Genomic DNA, 17,701 nt, shown 5'->3' on the forward strand with positions numbered 1-17,701 from the left:
ACAACAAAATTGTAATCTTAATAAGATAATTGAACAAAAATACTATTATCAAATATAATATATTTTAACATTATAGTAAATTTAATTCATATATTATCGAAGGACTTAAAACTGCAATTAAGTACACAGTTACAATAGTTTGTAAGTTACGGTTGTGTTTAGTTCAATTAGACCTCTTCGACACTTTTCAGACTAACATTTTCCTCTGAAATAATTGTATTAAATTATGTTTTGATTGAAAAAACTACTCACCGTTTTTATACATTTCATATATTTGATCTCTGATAGAGCTAGATCAAGGTAATCTTGATTCGTTAACCGCTTCGTATGATTCGGAGATATTTCAGTGACCGTATCCATACTAATATTTAGTGCAGCTGCAACACGCTAAAAATATTTTCAATAAATATCGCAGCAAAATTATATTTATCAGTAAAAATGCTCACCTCTTCGTAAAGTTCGTTAATACTGGTAAGAGGGGGCCTTCGTTATCTCATTCATGTTCACTGTTAACTGATTAGAGACGCAATCTGTTGTGCCTGAAAAAACAAAAATAAAAAACGAATTTTATAGACTTATTTGATTACATGTTTCGATGAATCAGACAGCATTCTTTCTTTTTTTAAACGGAACTTTTTTAACTAGTAAAGTGGGAAGGACAAATCTGCTCCGAGTTTAAAACGAATTTTAAATTCTACAAAAACTGCATTTGGCAGTATATTCGACGTCATCTGTGAGGTGCATTGGCTGTTTTATTGGAAAGACTATAGTTATAATTTCATCCAAAGTGACAGTTTGCCGCGTAACAATAACAAATTATAAAACTAACTCTTAAAACTCTTTACTACTCTGTTTCCATTGGGATTAAAAATATTAAAATAAAACCAGATTTTTTAAATTATTTATTTATCATATACTACCAGTCGTTGCTAACTAACCTACAATTTGTCTTTCCAATAGCTTAAATATAAGTATATATCTAGGAGGATTCATCAGCCCTATCTTAGTCTACACTACATTACACAATATCAATTGATTTAATGCGTTTAAGTCTGTGTCTGTTCTTGTGTTATCCAAGAGATGTAATACTTCGGTATCTGAAAGTTTTGGTGTAAGTAGTCGGTCCTATAGTGTTTATTGGTATTGGTGCTTGTGCTGTCTTATTATACGTGAACTGCACATGCACAGATTTAATTTCGTTAATTTTTATTTTCCAGGTTTGGGTGAAATTTTCCTGTGGCTATTTCTATATTGTCTCCAACAGTAAGAATCGCAGCATCGTCAGCAAATGCTATCATAATATTTTCGTTCTGTGGTATTTCACATGTGTAGAGTAGTTAAACATTGGTATCAATACACTTCCTTGTGATATAATTGATTTAACTTCTTTTATTGCAGAGTAGGCTTTTTCTTATTTGACTCTAAATATTTTGGCTGTAATTTAAGTGTTGGTTCGGTAATATTTTCTGTAGCTTATGAACAAGCTTTTTCAATTGCATCTATTGTTCAATGCACCTGGTCAACCTCTTTCTGGTCACTACTTTCCGAATATTGCAGATACATATATGTGAGCATCTGTTCCTTATCCCAGGAAGTAGCCCGAGTAAAATGATTGATGGGTTCCTAGTAGAGTGAGGCGTAGGAGCAATCTTCGTGACACAGTACGGCTCGACAGGTGGAGAGACCGGATCGATATCTGGCTAGGCCTTATCCTCTTATTTTATCGGATGTTCCCCACGAAGATATGTCATAGCTCATCTGTAGTATGAAACGTGTTCGAACTTGTTCGGTTTAGTTTCCGTTCCGTACTTGTGGGGTGGGAGGCCTTGGCAAGGAATGCGTTACTGCCCGCGTTTACTGTATTAATAGTTTTAGAGTTTGATGCTTACACCCATGTATTCACGGTTTGGTGCAGAGTTATAGATTATAACGTGTGTTGTCTAATTTAGATCATTTTATTTAAATACATCCTGACATGTCTTCCAGGCTTTATAAGTGTTTGATGCATTATTAAATAAAATACCACGTGCCCATCCTCTATTCTCACATATACACACACGGAAGTTACGTTTTTATATATAAAAACTAGCGGACGTAAGACATATTGTCCTGCTCGAACATTGGCTTCTTATTTCGATGGAATAATTTATTTTGACTATAAAACAAATATAGTATTTGATAATGTATGAGATGATAATAATAACAAAACTTGAAATCAAAATTAAAAAAAACGTAATTACTTTCTTACCGTCCCTATTTTTATGAATTAAAACAACCATGATTTTCAAATATTAAAAATAAACTAGTAGTCGTATTAGCATACGGGGAAATACCTAGTACAATATTAGGAGGAATCTCTTCAAACAGTTGTATTAGTGACCTCATATTTTTTTCTATATTTTTTCTTGATATAATTAAAATTCACCTGCAGTCATTGCTGGGACTCGTCATTGCTTCTTTAATATAAATAAAACGAGTTTGCTGGTATCAATAGAGAATATCTTTGACGTTCATGTTTTGATGATGTACATTAATATGTATGAAAGATTTACAAATTCGAATGAATACGAAACTCTTAGAAATTGAAGAGGTTACCATACTTTTATAATACGCATTATATAAGTGATCGAGTGCTAGTCCTTCAATGAAACTGGTTAATCATTCGCTATCAACAAAATATATTTTGTATATATCTATTGATAATTGTTAATAATAAAAATGAAACGAAGATTATAACGTGTGACACATGTACATATATTCAAAACGTGACGTATAATATGTAACATAAAACAAATGTGTAACATATATTCAAAAAGATCACTTCAAAAGACATATAGTTCTATATTTCCCCAAGCTTGAACTAAACTTGTTCATTTGAAAAGTATTTCTGAAATATTATTTTAATACATTTTGCAAATATTCCTAAAATATTTCAAAATATTGTGTATGTATGATGTATAAAATAATAAAATTAAATTATAATCTGATGTTATTATATAATCTGATGGATAGTCAGGTCTGATTTTGTTTGAAATCTTAATATTTATTTCATTCGTCTCTCTACAGCAATCTCTATTATAGGATGCACTGTTTTTTTTTATTAAATGTGATAGTTTGTTCTTAATTTCGTCATTTAAGTGACGTCAGATTAATTAGTATGATAATTATGTTAGATCGTATAGATCTATTTTCGTAAGCTTTCTAATAATTAAATAATTCACTGAATGTGACTTCAGTATATATATGAAATAGTTGTATTATTTATTGTTATTGGTGCTTATGCTGTCTTATCATACGTGAACTGTACATGCACATATTTATTTTCGTTACTTTTTATTTTCCAGGTTTGGGTCCAATTATGTATATTGTTGTTTGTTTGTTGCAATTTTCCAGTGGCTTCTTCCATATTGTCTCCAACAGTAAAAATCGCAGCATCATCAGCAAATCTAGCTATCGTGATATTTCTCATTTGAAGTATTTCACATATGCAGAGTATTTAAACATTAGTCTCAATACACTTCCTTGTGATATAACTGATTTAACATATTTTACTGTAGAGTAGGATTTTTCTTGTTTGGTTCTAAATATTCTGGCTGTAATGTAAGATTATTATAGTTCGGTGTGTTGCTTCGGTAATATTTTCTGTAGCTTATGAACACGGCCGTTCTTAGGCTTTTTAATTAATATAAATCTGTTATTCTATGCATCTGGTTAATTGATGAATGCTTGTTAGTAAACCCAATTAGGTGTGTGGTTATTAAGTTTATTCTCTCATAAAATCAGTTCAAATCCATCTATTAACTACTTTCTGAATTTTGCAATGACATATATACACGGAAATTACGTTGTTATATTTATATAAACTAGCGGACGTAAAGATGCTGTCCTGTCCGAACGTTGGCATCTTATTTTGATGTAATAATTTATTTTGAGTATAAAACAAATATTATGAGATGATAATAATAACAAAACTTGAAATTAAAATTTTTTGAAAAAACGTAATTAGTTTCTTGCCGTTCCTACGCTTTCTGAATAAAAAAAAACATGATTTGCAAATATTAAATAAAAACTAGTACTCGCATTAGCATACGAGGAAATACCTAGTAAAATATTAGGGGGAATCTCTTCAAACAGTTGTATTAGTGACCTCATATTTTTTTCTATATTTTTTTCTTGATATAATTAAAATTCACCTGCGGTCATTGCTGGGACCGCAAGAGATTGTAACAAGATCAAGCTAGTTTTGATACTGATCAAATGCCAGACAATAACAAATTAACGAGTTTCTTTAATATAAATAAAACCAGTTTGCTGGTATCAATAGAGAATATCTTTGACGTTCATGTTTTGATGATGTACATTAATATGTATGAAAGATTTACAAATTCGTATGAATACGAAACTCTTAGAAATTGAAGAGGTTACAATACTTTTATAATACGCATTATATAAGTGATCGAGTGCTAGTCCTTCAATGAAACTGGTTAATCATTCGCTATCAACAAAATATATTTAGAATATATCTATTAATAATTTGTAATAATAAAAATGAAACGAAGATTATAACGTGTGACACATGTACATATATTCAAAACGTGACGTGTAATATGTAACATAAAACAAATGTGTAACATATATTCAAAAAAATTACTTCAAAGACATTTAGTTCTATATTTCCCCAAGCTTGAACTAAACCTGCTCATTTAAAAAGTATTTCTGAAATATTATTTTAATACATTTTGCAAATATTCCTAAAATATTTCAAAATATTGTGTATGTATGATGTATAAAATAATTAAATTAAATTATAATCTGATGTTATTATATAATCTGATGGAGAGTCAGGTCTGAATTTGTTCGAAATCTTAATATTTATTTCATTCGTCTCTCTACAGCAATCTCTATTATAGGATGCACAGCTTTTTTATTAAATGTGATAGTTTGTTCTTAATTTCGTCATTTAAGTGACGTCAGATTATTTAGTATGATAATTATGTTAGATCGTGTAGATCTATTTTCGCAAACTTTCTAATAATTAAATATTTCACATAATTAAAAATGTTCTTCAATATATATGAAATAGTTGTATTATTTATTGTTATTGGTGCTTATGCTGTCTTATCATACGTGAACTGTACATGCACATATTTATTTTCGTTACTTTTTATTTTCCAGGTTTGGGTCCAATTATGTATATTGTTGTTTGTTTGTTGCAATTTTCCAGTGGCTTCTTCCATATTGTCTCCAACAGTAAAAATCGCAGCATCGTCAGAAAATCTAGCTCTCGTGATATTTCTCATTTGAGGTATTTCACATATGCAGAGTATTTAAACATTAGTCTCAATACACTTCCTTGTGATATAACTGATTTAACATATTTTACCGTAGAGTAGGATTTTTCTTGTTTGGTTCTAAATATTCTGGCTGTAATGTAAGATTATTATAGTTCGGTGTGTTGCTTCGGTAATATTTTCTGTAGCTTATGAACACGGCCGTTCTTAGGCCTTTTTAATTAATATACATCTGTTATTCTATGCACCTGGTTAATTGTTGAATGCTTGTTCGTAAACCCAAATTGGTGTGTGGCTATTAAGTTTATTCTCTCATAAAATCAGTTCAAGTCAATCTATTAACTACATTCTGAATTTTGCAGTTACACATATACACAGAACTTACGTTGTTATGTTTATAGAAACTAGCGGATGGAAGAAATGCTGTCCTGTCCGAGCGTTGGCATCTTATTTCGATGTAATGATTTATTTTGAGTATAAAATAAATATTGTGAGATGATAATAATAACAAAACTTGAAATCAAAATTTTTGAAAAAACGTAATTAGTTTCTTGCCGTCCCTACGCTTTCTGAATATTAACAACCATGATTTGCAAATATTAAAAATAAACTAGTACTCGCATTAGCATACGGGGAAATACCTAGTAAAATATTAGGGGGAATCTCTCCAAACAATTGTATTAGTGATATCATATTTTTTTCTATATTTTTTTCTTGATATAATTAAAATTCACCTGCAGTCATTGCTGGGACCGCAAGAGATTGTAACAAGATCAAGCTGGTTTAGATAGTGATCAAATACCAGACAATAACAAAAATATTAACGGGTTTCTTTACTATAAATAAAACCAGTTTGCGGGTATTAATAGAGAATCATTTTGACGTTCATGTTTTAATGAGGTACATTAATATGTATGAAAGATTTACAAATTCGTATGAATACGAAACTCTTAGAAATTGAAGAGGTTACCATACTTTTATAATACGCATTATATAAGTGATCGAGTGGTCGTACTTCAAAGAAACTGGTTAATCATTCGCTATCAACAAAATATGTTTTGAATATTTCTATCAATAATTGTTAACAATAAAGATGAAAAGAAGATTATAACGTGTGACTCATGTACATATATTCAAAACAGGATATACAATATTTGTGCGTGTAATATATATTCAAAAAGATCACTTCAAGACATATTCATTTCAGATACTCAAGTATGAGCCATTCCTATATTTCCCCAAGCTTGAACTAACAACCTTGTTCATTTAAAAGTTATGTCTCAATTATTTTTTTTCCATGTATGAAATAATAAAATTAAATTTGAATCTGATGTTATTATAACATATATTGTTATAATCTGATGAAGAGTGAGATCTGATTTTGTTCGAAATCTTAATCTTTATTTCATTCATCTCTCTAAAGCAATATGTGTAATAGGATGCATTGATTTTTTATTACGTGTGATAGTTTTTTCTTAATATCGTCATTATAGTGACTCTGATTATTTAGTATGATATTTTTGTTTATACAATCTATTTTGGTAATCTTTTTAATAATTAAATATAAATATTTCATATATTAAATATATAAATATTTCTATATAAATGTATGTATATATATATATATATATATATATATATATATATATATATATATATGACCTACAGATTTCCTTGATATCTTTAGAATATCAATATCATTAAACTGCAATATATTATATAGGGTGTACTAACAAGTTTATTTTGTAACTTTGACTTCAGCTTCATTCAGTGAAATTGGTACAATATGTTTTATTCGAATTATTTTCCATATGTAGATATGGTATATTTGGCATATGGATTCCGCATTCAATTAGCATTACATTCAATAATCGATCATTTTTTTGCCTTGTTCGTGAAGAAGTGTGCCACTTGGCAAGGCCACGGGATTATTCCGAGCCCATCCTACCAGATGCATATTAGTAGCTTTTTTTAGACAGCTAAACATCGATTGTTATGTTATTTCTAAGGTTTCGGCTTCTTCTTCTTCAGATTGGCATAAATCTTGGCCCAATACTTTTTCAACTGGCGGTGAAATCGCCAATTTTGAAGTGCCAAAACCAATACTAACATGTTTTTATTAATGAAACATACCTACTTGCCTTACTTATAGTAATTGATATCCATTAGCAACAAAGTAACTCTTTCCGCAACGTTTGTATTTTGTTGGTACATAGATAAATACGAAACAATTTTTACAATCTCATCCATTTTGATGATGAACTATAATATATTATTTAAAAATATAATGGTTCATTAAGAATCGTTAACATGCTTATTATTGATATATTGGAATAAATAAATTTTTGGTACCTATACCATTTCCTATACAATTATTTTAACATCAAAAACGACATTTCCTAGTACATAACTTTAAAGCCGCATATCTTTAGTACCACTTAATCAATGAAGTCGTATTATAGCGCGGTTAAAAGGTACTGGAAAATGAAGATTCCAAAGGACGTTATATTTTTTACCCCCAGAGAGGGAAAAATACAATGCAGACTTGGACTTCACATAAATTAGTAGTGAAAAAAATAATGGCTACTAATCTTGATGGGTTCTAGTTATGGAACCTCACAAATGATTCCAAAGCCTGCATTGACACTAATGAAGGTGGTAATGCTAATTGCAGGGATGAGCTTCATAATGGGCTGCTCGAACTTATACATTAACTTGACTTTCCACTGTCAACAACAAATACGATTGAAGCAGGATATTAATGAATGAAACATGAAATTCTAAAGGGATCGTTATAGTTTTATTAGAAAAATGGTAAAATACATAGATAAATAATGGCATATATATCATTGATTAGTTTGAAATTAGATTGAATGAAATTTGAGAAAATTAGAAATATAAGAAAATTAAATATAAGAAAACGAAAATAACTTTTCCCCAAGCGATTATATCAATAAAATTTGTATTGTGGTGTAATGTTTTTAAACCAATAATTGTGTTAGAGTTATGTAAAGTATTCCGTGATATACATTGTTAATTTAATGGGAAATACCTCAGTAAAAATACCAGATAATCTACGGAAAATGTTATATATAATACTTACACATAATCTAGACTTAGCTATCTAAGTATAATACTGTAAATATAAATATCAAATTACCCCTTTACTGGGGGTTAGTTTAGCGGTTAAGGTAATGAAACGCTCTTCCTATTGATGTTATGTATATGAATCAACACCAGTAACCAGACTGTGTAACTCCAGATATCTTTTGGGAAATTGATCACTCACCAGTTGATTGCTGATGGTACTGCTTCGAAACCTGCGTTAAGTAGTAAGTCCTGCCAAAATATATCCTAGTTAGTTAAAAATACATCATTCTAAAATATAATAAACAAGGAAACTATAATAGTTTCATAGTACACAAAAAAATAAAAATTATAATATTGCAATAACTACTACCTAATGCGTTACAAAATGTTAAATTCTTATAAACTACAAAATAAGGTTAATTTTTAAAAACAATTTGTAGAATGATTCAGAAAGAAAATTGGGCCCGTTGGTTTTTTTTGGAAGTAATGAATATATTTATATTTAAGCAAAATGCTTCATACATATTAATGTTTGATCTTTTTGGAATATGAAACTTGTAAATAAATTGCGACAACAGTACCACACGATTGAGTTGTACGATTATAAAAAATCATAAAGAAATCAGCCACAATCAACTTTCTTTTTGTTAGTGGGTTGCTTTTAAGACTACCGCTGAGTATGTAAGTGATTTGTAGATCCTGCTTCCCCTGCTGATACTCTATTGTTACGATTCCGCCTTCTAAACTGGTACTTCCTTATTTAATGTGACATTTATTCTTCTCTGTTATATTAGGGTTAATTTTTTTAACACATGAATAATCAACTATATACAGTCTGTCCAAAATTATTTTATACGTACGTCATCTAAATTTGTGAGGTCAAAACATAACAATGTTACCGTATCATCATCTCTGAGTTTTAGTCCAGTTTAATACAAAAATTCTAATTTGAATAAAATAATTAACCAAAACTACTATTATCAAACATAATTTATTTTAACATTATATTAAATCTAATGCATATATTATCGAAAGACTTAAAACTACAATTAAGTACACAGTTATAATAATTTGCAGGTTAGGGTTGTGTTTGAATGTTTGAAAAATTTACATTGAACTCTTTTCCATACTACCTATGGGTTAGAGTTATAGGTGCGTTTGTAGTTGTATCCCTTGGAGACCTAATCCACCTAATTAACAAATGTATATCCAAGTAATATATTTTACTTTTATTAAAAAGCATATTTACCTTTTACGCTTACTTCCTTTCCTTTTTAAGTAGAATAAGATGAAAAGGAAAATATTCTCCGATTCTAAAACGAATTTACAAAGTGCGGCATTGAACATCGTGATGACGTATGTACAAAGTAACTTTGGATAGACTATAGTCTATTCATAACATCAACAACAACTCACGTCATCACGATGTCGAATGTATTGCCTATCGCAATTTGTAAATTTACTATAGAATCAGACAATAATTTTCTTCAAATTTTTTTCAAACCTCCGAAAAATTCATCTGAAATTTATTATAATTAAAATTTATAAAACCAGCAAACTCTTTAGGGTTTTGCTTCTTTTAATCAACTTCAAATCGCTGCTTATTATTACTCTGATCGAAATTGCCGAAGCCATTATATAGTCAAGAATCAAAAACAAATTGTCTCTAATCAGTTACTTCGAACATAAACGAGATAATGGATGCATTAGATGTATTTATTTATTTATTTATTTATGATATTTGATGATTACAACAAAAATAGTTGGATTAACAATTACAATTTACAAAAATTGTACATTATTTAGATTAGTATATTGTTATATATCAAAGCCAAAATGAGCTAAAACTGAAACTTGATGTGACAACATGGCGACATTTTGACGTCATAAGTTTAGATGACAAGTTCACTGTTTTATTCAACGGACTATATATTGAAATTGGTTCTGGAGGTTAAATCATTTTCAATATTGAATATATTGAATGTTTTTGGTGATATTAACTCTATACAATGTTCATCATCATCAATCCATAGTCGGTGCTCAAGAAGAGTGTCTATTTCTCAACGAATAAGCATCTGTTGATACCATTGGATTTATTTTTTATATCTCGCGATAGATGTCTCTGAAGAATTCATTTAACTTTCATGGGAAACAGATGTCCGTACCATTGTAATCTGTTCCTCAACTGTGAACTGATTGTTACATCATAAGCATATCATTGATCAGACTTCAACTGTTTACTGATATCCCACTGTAATAATGGAGAAGGATTGGCACGATAAGAATTTGAAAGAGATGGCAGTAATTTTAGCCATTACTAATTCAGATTTATGCCCGGTACGAAGATCAGTTTTTGAACAACCTCTAAACTACTACGGATTTGCTAACTTGAAGCTGCGCTGCAAGAAAAAAGGAGAAACCAGTGGGTGAAAATCAATTTCAATTATTCGTTCATTTATAATTTGTTAATTTTTTAAAGTGGGAATACAAGAAACATTAAATTATATTAGACATTATTTCTGAAATTTCATTTTTGTTACCATGAACTTTATGTTCTTCCAAGTATCTGGTTTTATTTCAAATGTATTTTTTAAAAACAATTATTGAAATTCATAACCGCATAGCATCAACTTTATTCGTGCAACAAATATAAAGCATCCAAATAAAATATTAATAAAGATGTTTATAAATATAGAAAATAATGAACTGGAATAAATGTATTATGTTTAAAGTATGTGGAATATGTAGAAATTATATTTCCCGGTAGTTGAAATTTAATTAATCCTGTCAATTTATTGACGTTACATGTTTATGATGTTATTGTAGTAATACGTATATACCGTGGTTATATAAATATATAATAAAATTAAAATGATTTCTAGGATATATTATTTAAATCAATAATTATATTACGTTAACATACGAGGAGCACTACTACTCGTTGCTTCAAGATGAAAATAAATTGTGACAGAAAATCTGAACTATTTTCGTTTACGAATATTCTGTATCGTTGTTATCAACAATAAAATATTAGATACACGTTTCTTAATCTACTTAATTTAATGACGCTATATGTTTACATACGATTTTTTTCTTACATTTTTAACATATTCGACACGTACTGGAGTAAAATATGATTGCTGTGTTTATATTTTGGCCCTAATAAACATTGATGATCGATATTGAACTATTTCCATGCGTTTCGTAGCACTTTTTCTACTCTAAATTAGGTAACTCCAATAAATATTATTTGATTGTAACAACCGCTATTTTGGACGTTGACTATGTAATTTGTTTTTAATGGACGGTATTTAAGAACATTTTTGGATGCCAAATCAGGACTGCATGGTGCATAACAAATCAATTAAATTTTTTTGTCTGACAAAAATGTTATTGTTTGAGTGTATTGTCATGATTGAGAATGATTCGTCTCTTCCTCCAAATTTTCCGAATTCATCCGAGTTCCAATTCAAATATATATATATATATATATATATATATATATATATATATATATATATATATATATGCCCCAGCAGGATTGGTGGACCGTCCTGTCGTGTTTACCACTGCGCCAACCAAGGCGGCAAATGTATATTGACAATATCAATACCATCAGACGATTGGATCCCCGATATGTCACATGGCGATCGGTTCCAAAACATTTTTAGCACATTTTTTGGAACCTATGTCAGTTATCGCTGCGAATTGTTTTTTTGTCTAATATCGACACAAAACTGATGCTTCGAATAGTGAAAATTTTTGTTTTGAAAAAAGAAGCGGACCACCAAAAAACGGCAGCAGCCATATCATACGATGGTTGTTTTGTGATTTTTGTTGAGTTTTTGGCCAGATATACATTTTTACATTAGCATTGTTAAACTCAGCTGAAGATATAGGACTGAAAATTATATGTAGATATTAAAAGTACATATTTTGGATAACGTTGATTCGCCGTAACTCTTCTGCAATATTTCAAGTCAAAATTCTTCGCTCGATATTGTTATCCATTACAGAAATTGTAAAACATAATTACAGAAATTGTAAAACATATTTGAGATGAACTGGTAAAATCGATGAACTTTAGGATACCCTTTAAGCAATCTTTTACTATAACTTACTAATTTCGCGGTACTTACGGTAACATAATGAACTTACGAATTATTAGATGAATAAGAAAGTACTTTCTATGTTCTTGCTCTATGTACTTTTCGAAGCTTCTCACTGCCTTTGTGAGGAATTCGTTGACCTATCATTCAAAACCCACGTCCAAAGCTTTGTAATCTGCGACTTTAGATTTGTTCTTCAATGCACCGATTAACCTGGAGTAGCAAAAGCTACTGCAACTATTTGGTTAGACTATTTGGCTTATTTCTTTAATTGATTCAATCAATTGATGTCACTTTCATCTCCTGTGTTATTGATTTCAAGCAATTGAACTCTTACACTTGCTCTAATTGCTGCTGCAATTGTCCGTGGGCTGTTAGTACTTTATTATTTTCTTCAATAATTTTCAAACCATAGAGCTCTGTAAGTAGCTACAAAGAGAGCCTACATCCACTTCGCTAACATTCCTTCATTGAACGTTAAAATCATTTCGCACTCGCAAGCTTTTAATGGAACCATCTTAAGATGGCTGAAGAAATTCAATAATATTTAGAGGAACCTGTCAGTATACACAGTCGAAAGCTGAATGGAAATAAAAAAAAAACGGCAATCGCATGCTTTCCACAACTCATACATTTCTTCAAAAATGACGGAATGCGAAAATCTTATCTACACAACCGCGATTTGATCTAAATTCTGCGTTCCTCGTCTCATTTATTTCTTATCATGTTTTTTGAAATCTCATTAGTTGCCCTTTCAATTCAGTCGATATTGTGGGAAGTGGGCGGTTACCAATTCCCAAAATTTAATTTAATTAATTAGGTCCATAATTAACAGAAAATAGCTGAAAATGATTCCGTTTTATTTCCGATGATGCGTACCTGTATCACTAAATATAATTAGTAAATCATTTTTAACTATTTCTGGGAAGCTTTTGGTATTGATTGATTACATAAAAGGTGTTAATTATTTGTGAATGTCAGTCCACTTAGATCATAGATCTCCATTTCTTAAAAAATATATCTCGACGGCAGGTCTAGTTTCCATCTAATTGTAATGTTTTACACTAGTACATCCGGGTTCTTTCCGATTAGTTCTATGCGAGACACTGACTGACGTAAGAGCGAACTAAACCGATCGATGTTAAACGTTTAAACCTATCAAAGAGCCGTTACTGTAGGATCTTCCTTTTCTTTTTACCTATTTAGAAACAGGTTCGTTAATGTTCCTTTTGGTTTTGGCGTGACGCAAGTCGACAAAAACCGCTTTTGGAAATTTCACCATTCGAGCCGACCATATATTTGAACAAATAATTAAGATTTATATTCTCTAATGCGATGAAAAAATGCCAAATCACGTTCTGGGCGTATGGCGCTGATACTTAGTTCTAATCAAATAGTAACGTACGGATCGATTTGATGGTACCTTCGAATGCTTGAACTTTATGCAAATGATATCAGTACACGGATATGGTAATGGAATTGGCATCGGCCAGTGAAAAAGCAAATTAAAGCTATATTTGTTATTTTGATACTACGCAATGTTAATTCATCGTTATGCAATGTTATGAAAATATACCTTAATGGAGTATTCTAGTCTAGAAATTTTTAAAAATCGATTTTTTTTCATAATTTTAAAGCTTCACCCTTTAAGAATATTACGACTGTTTGAGCGACGCGGAATCTAAAAACAAAAAGGCTTTAAACGATTTTTTAAAAAATTTTTCAAGGTATTTGACATGATATCTCAAATCTCTCTCTACTGAAGCAATTTACTTTTATTGTTTAGGACGAGGCTTTTCAATACTTTGTTCTATCGTATTAAAATAAGAAAAGTCAAACACATTTGTTTTCACTACAAAAATAGCAAAGTTTTAAATTTAGATTTAGTGTTGATTTAAAAAAAATCCTCTTAATAACATATTCTTAAATGGTTAACCTTTGAAAATATGAAAAAAAATCGATTTTTGCAAGTCTCTAGACTACAATACATCCTTGAGATGTGTTCTGTATGCAATAAACATCTCTTTATAATTATAGTAATGGAAGAACGCAAGATATAACACATGGGCTATGGAGTCCCTGGCCGAAGTTATAGACGACGCTAGTTTTGTTGCATTCGCCGCTTTTTCAGTTAGTACTAACCTTCGAGAGAAAGCTGTTAAAATTTTATGATATTCTACTCATAAGTTTGTGAGTTATCGTGCTAAGAATATACACTGCTTTTGTTGATTTCAAAACAATGGATCAAAAACAATTTCGTGCTTCAATTTTAACTGCTTTTGGAAAGGAAAAAATACGATGATGCAGAACGCAGTGGACATTCAAATGTGGTGGTAACACCAGAAGACATAAAAAAATCCACAAAATCTGTTTGAATGATCGGGAAGTTGCGTGAGTTAGCTAACATCGTCAAAATATCAAAAGAACGTGTTGATTTTATATTGCATGGCCATTTGACTATGAGAAGGCTCTGTTCAAAGTGCCGCGTTTGCTCACTGTTGGCCAAAACAAGAACGTGTTTATGATCCTGAGCAATTTGGCCATGTTTAAACCGAACAAATCGGAATTGTTGCATCGATATGTGACAATGGATGAAACATGGATCAATCGTCATCTGAATCGACAGCAACTGGTGACAGGCCTCATTCATCAGTCAAAATATTTGCCATCATTTTCTACAACATTTTCCTATCTTGCCAAGACGGTGATACCTTGCTGATATTGGTTTGCCAGCGATCCATTCATTGACTTATTTCCGCATTTCGTTAGTATTTCAAAAAAGTTTTACAGCCAAATCATGCTGCGTCGAACTGAATAAGTGATAACCAGAAACCACTATGTCTAGAGAGGCTACGGCAGAACTTCCCATTCGAGCGGCAGCACTATATTATTCACAGCTCTCGCAACGTGTGGCCGAGCGTTATAATGCAAGAGGATGACTTTGCGTCTGTTATTCTCTGATCTTCCGATCTTTTCTGCAACAATACATTATTCAATTTGTTCAACTGACATCTTAGTGAACCCACCATACGCACAGCACAACAGGGCCATGGATATTCCGCTTTAATGTAGATGTGGATGGATTTCCTAGACTAACCTATGGCTTTTTGGTTTGAAATTGTCGTAGTGGATCTACTTTTAATATCTAGACTGAAAGCGCCACAAAAATATTTTTTTGCCTTTGCTTGACTTTTTGCAAGCAAAAAAGCCGCAATTTTCAAACGGTTCAAAATGGTACGTTCAGTTAATTTGTGTGACAGCTAACAGGTCAATTGAAAAGTCTTGGAAAAATTGTCAAAATTAGTTTTTTTATTCAACATAATTCTCTTCAAGGGTAATACACTGATTATAGCGACCACCAACTTTTCGATACCATTTTTGTAGTACGATTTGTCCTTTGCTTCAAAAGGGGCCTCAGTTTCGTCGATCACCTCTTCATTCGACGAAAATTTCTTCCCAGCGAGCATTGTTTTGAGATCTGAGAACAGGATATAGTCGGGGCCAGATCTGGAGAATACGGTGGATGAGGAAGCAATTGGAAGCCCAATTCATGGATTTTTGACACGATGCATTGTCTTGGTGAAGCAGCACATTCTTTTTCTTCAAATGGGACAATTTTTCGGCGATTTCGTCCTTCAAACGATCCAATAATAATGTAATAGTCGCTGTTAATGGTCCTTCGTTTTTCAAGGTAGCCAATGAAAATTATTCCATTCGCATACCAAAATACAGTCGTCAACCTTGCCAGCCGACTGTTGCCGGATGACTGTCGATTGGACTTCGGAGTGAAAGGATGGAGCCATGGTTAATCCATTACCACATATCGACGCAAAAACTCGGGTTTATCACGCTTGTTCATCTTCAAACACGGCTCCGAATCATCAACTCGTCGTTGTTTTTGGCGAAAAGTGAGCTCGCGGGGCACCCACTTTGCACAGAGCTTTCTTATACCCAAATATTCGTGAATGATTTTTCATTCAGTTTCAATTTACGGTCATTCAAAATCAATTTGTGGATTTTTTAAATGTTTTCGTCGGTAACAACTTCTTTTGGGCGTCCACTACGTCCTCGGTGCTCATTTCACCACGTCTAAACTTAGCATACCAATCCTTGATGGTTGATTTTCCTGTGGCAGTGTCTGGAAATTCGTCATCAAGCCAAGTTTTTGCTTTAACTGTAATTTTTCGCTTCAAAAAGCAATATATTATCAATACGCGAAATTCCTCTTTATCCATTTTTTTCACAATAACAAAAGTTGCTTCACTCAAAATGCTATAATTCACAAACTAATGATCAGACAGCTGTCAAATTTACACCCGCATCTTTTGAGGATTAAAAAACATATGGATTTAATTCTAGTAGCGCCATCTATGTGTCAGGCCGGGAACTTTTCAATTGACCTGTTATCTTTCCTTTTCCGAAAGTTATTTGATAATATGAGCTAAATATTCGCCCAATAAGTCTTGTAATTATTTTTTTTTCGAATTTTTTTGCTCCTCTTTTCCATTGACATTAACATTATCACCACTTTAAAAGTGATACTTTGCATTTTGTCTAATAGATATCGCTGCTCAATATAGTCCCAAGCACTAAATAAATTAAAATAAAACTATGCATAATCAAACTAATACATTAGATAATGATAAAATTTATAAGCCGTAAACAAACTCTCCCCGAATTATACAGAAACATCCACAAAAGTTTTAGAAGTTTTCTTAATAATCTATATTAATTTTTACATAACTTATATAGAGTTTTCTAATGGGGATAAGGTCGATGTTGGAATACGTCTAATCTGCGGTCTGTTATTTACTCGCTGATTCCAAATAACTATAATATGTTTGTTACACGATTTAGCAGCCTAAACCCCTAAACCAGCCTTTACCCACCGATGTTAGGTGGCCAAATTCACTGTTGAAATCAACATAACGCAGATGATCGCTCAACTCAAACTCAAACAAAACAACACTCAAACGGATCTAGCCGGAACACTTTTCATACATGAAATTTTCATACAATTTCAAAATCAAACTCTTATTGAAAAACGCCATCTTAATCGTGAATCTATTATGACAGTAAAAAAATACATATTGAAATATGTAGACGTATTAATTTATATTATATTGTAATAAAAATGTTTTTTATGGTGGGTACAGATTTGAGCATTCGGTTCGAGCTGAATAATCCCATTCTGAGAAAACACATGCGCGC

The 17,701-nt window shown here is 31.2% G+C and overlaps 1 protein-coding gene across 2 annotated transcripts in view; it reads left to right on the forward strand.

Annotated features, from left to right (window-relative positions):
* Positions 1-17,701, forward strand: part of LOC143196138 (uncharacterized) — a 49,873-nt gene that overhangs the window by 14,333 nt on the left and 17,839 nt on the right. The window contains exon 1 of one of the 2 annotated variants that reach the window (XM_076403768.1): positions 8,591-8,623. The exons of the other annotated variant lie outside the window; for it this stretch is intronic. The gene's annotated coding sequence lies outside the window, so the exon portion shown is untranslated. Of the gene's footprint in view, positions 1-8,590; positions 8,624-17,701 lie in introns of those variants that run through there. 2 annotated transcript variants of the gene reach the window in all.

This window comes from Rhynchophorus ferrugineus, unplaced genomic scaffold, assembly GCF_030347505.1.
Source record: "Rhynchophorus ferrugineus isolate W39M unplaced genomic scaffold, kcgeb_rfMv2 rfM1, whole genome shotgun sequence".
Taxonomy (NCBI): Eukaryota; Metazoa; Arthropoda; class Insecta; order Coleoptera; family Curculionidae; genus Rhynchophorus; species Rhynchophorus ferrugineus.